This window comes from Schistocerca americana, chromosome 1 (genome assembly GCF_021461395.2).
Source record: "Schistocerca americana isolate TAMUIC-IGC-003095 chromosome 1, iqSchAmer2.1, whole genome shotgun sequence".
NCBI lineage: Eukaryota > Metazoa > Arthropoda > Insecta > Orthoptera > Acrididae > Schistocerca > Schistocerca americana.
Genome location: NC_060119.1, coordinates 225308900 through 225311801, shown reverse-complemented (window position 1 = coordinate 225311801; position 2902 = coordinate 225308900). Strand labels below are relative to the sequence as shown.

General features: G+C 44.8%; 1 non-coding gene across 1 annotated transcript; it reads left to right on the top strand.

Annotated features, from left to right (window-relative positions):
* Positions 1 to 988: 988 nt before the first annotated feature.
* Trnat-ugu lies at positions 989 to 1062 on the top strand. The gene has a single exon. It is a non-coding gene; the product is annotated as a tRNA-Thr (tRNA).
* The last annotated feature ends 1840 nt before the right edge of the window (positions 1063 to 2902 follow it).

The window sequence follows — 2902 nt, the reverse complement described above, 5'->3', positions numbered from 1 at the left end:
GACCGTAGCAGTCGCGCGGTTCCGGACTGCGCGCCTAGAACCGCGAGACCACCGCGGCTGGTGAAAACATAAACAGCCTACTTACACTGAAAACGAGTTAGTTATTGCGGGCGGACTTTGGGGGAATGCCTTGAGAAGGAGTTTTATGTGGAAGATGCTAGGAGATAAAAAAGTCAGATAAACTACATTTTGAGAAAACAAAGCTGCCTAAATAATTATTCTGGTACTGACACTGACAGTGACCAGAACCTAGTAACACGAAATGTCAGTTGAAATTAAAGAAATCGAAGAAACTACAACCGAAATGTTACAATACAAACGAGTCGAAGGAAAGTCAAATTCACGTGATTTCGGCTAAGATGTGACAAACTAGCACTTCAAGAAGTTACTATTTTGGAAAACCTGTGGAATGGCCATGAGTACTGTAAATTTGGCAGCAAGACTGCTGAAAGAGACAGGTAAGAGGCAGCCACGGATGACAGATGAGATAGCCCAATTAATAAAGAAACGACGAAAATGTAACAATATTAAAAACAAACAGCAGTTACAGCATATAGGTTATTCCAGATACGTATAAAAACTAAAGAAGACTGGATGGAGGAATATTGTCACGAGACAGCACAAAATTGAAATAGGGTGAGGTAAATACTGCACGTAGGCTACATGGGAACTTCAGATGGTAGTTACATGTCTGGCGCTAAGACCATCACCCAATACTTACATGGATATGGTGTCTGTTCTTTCGGACACAGACATCATATCCGTATAAGTATATAGTTCTGGCAACACCGGCCATGACCTTCTTCTTCTGTGCGGATGCATACATATTCTCCGAACTCTTACGGGACTTGGTAAGAATGTCTTCCACGAGTAGTGAGTGTGTTGGGGTGGGACACTACGAATGTAGTGTGTGGACATACAAGGTGAGGATGTGGGTCTTGCGGGAGGCGTGCGCGAGATGGTCCCTGCAATCGCACTATCCTCTGTGTCCTCGGTGGCTCAGATGGATAGAGCGTCTGCCATGTAAGCAGGAGATCCCGGGTTCGAGTCCCGGTCGGGGCACACATTTTCACCTGTCCCCGTTGATATATGTCAACGCCCGTTAGCAGCTGAAGGTGTTAATATAATTCAAAATTACCAAATACTGTCCTTAGCTCGTGGTCTAATGGTCAGCGTTGCTGCTTCTGGATCACGGCGTCCTGGGTTCGATTTCTGGGTGGGTCGGAGAGGTTCTCCTCCTCCGGACTGAGTGTGTTGTCCTCATCATTTGATCATCACTGGAGAAAACAGAGAGAGCGGAGTGTGTATGGGTTGGAAATTTATACGGCCGCTGGTAACCGCACTATTGTGCGCCCCACGAATCAAAGTAATCATTGTTACCATTGCACAAAAAGAGTTACGCATTGTCAGAAAGGGGTACACGTCCATGGTTTCCAGCAGACAGTTCCGCTGCGATACGGATAACAGGCGCATCTGAGTGTGGAGTGAAACGCGGTGGCAGCTGGAAACGTACTCTGAAGAAGTACGGTGATTATGGACCAAATGATGTGTCGCGACCAGATGTAGTGAAATGCTGCCAACAGTTTGACCAAGGCAGCACTGACGTGAATGATACTAATCGAAATCTCTTGGGCAAGCTGAAAGATCATATGGGGGAAAGAGATTTTCCAACGATGAAGACGTTCGCACAGCGGTTCTCGAATGGCTCCATCACGAATGAACCGATTTCTACCGTTGAGGAACTGAACAATTACTGGAACGTTCCGACCATATTTTAAAGAGACATTTTGAGTACGTTGAAAAATAGTGTCATGTACTCGTCTGTATCACTTTAAAGTGTAGGGCAGCATTCAATAAAAGTTACTTGGCCTGGCATAACAATGTGTATCTTACTTTTTGAGGTCCCCATGTAATGATGAATCGCTTTAGGGAACACAGAACAAAGATCACAATGACTGGAGATGAGAAAGATGATTAGCTAATGTTGTTGTGGTTTACAGTCCAGAGACTAGTTTGATGCAGTTCTCCATGCTACTCTATCTTGTGCAAGCTTCTCCATCTCCCAGTACCTACTGCAACCTACAACCTTCTGAATCTGCTTTTTGTATTCATTTCTTGGTCTCCCTCTACGATTTTTACCCTCCACTCTGCCCTCCAACACCAAGTTGGTGATCCCTTGATGCCTCACAACATGTCCTACCAACCAGTCCCTTCTTCTTGCCAAGTTGTGCCACAAACTCCTCTTCTCCCCAGTTCTGTTCAACACCTCCTCATTAGTTATGTGATCTACCCATGTAAGCTTCAGCATTCTTCTGTAGCACCACATTTGAAAGCTTCTATTCTTTTCTTGTCCAAACTATTTATCGTCCATGTTTCATTTCCATACATGGTTACACCCCATACAAATACTTTCAGAAACGACTTCCTGACACTTAAATCTATACTCGATGCTAACAAATTTCTCTTCTTCAGAAACGCTTTCCTTGCTATTGTCAGTCTACATTTAACGAGGTGCATTCAAGTCCTAAGGCCTCCGATTTTTTTTCTAATTAACTACTCACCCGAAATCGATGAAACTGGCGTTACTTCTCGACGTAATCGCCCTGCAGACGTACACATTTTTCACAACGCTGACGCCATGATTCCATGGCAGCGGCGAAGGCTTCTTTAGGAGTCTGTTTTGACCACTGGAAAATCGCTGAGGCAATAGCAGCACGGCTAGTGAATGTGCGGCCATGGAGAGTGTCTTTCATTGTAGGAAAAAGCCAAAAGTCACTAGGAGCGAGGTCAGATGAGTAGGGAGCATGAGGAATCACTTCAAAGTTGTTATCACGAAGAAACTGTTGCGTAACGTTAGCTCGATGTGCGGGTGCATTGACTTGGTGAAACAGCACACGCGCAG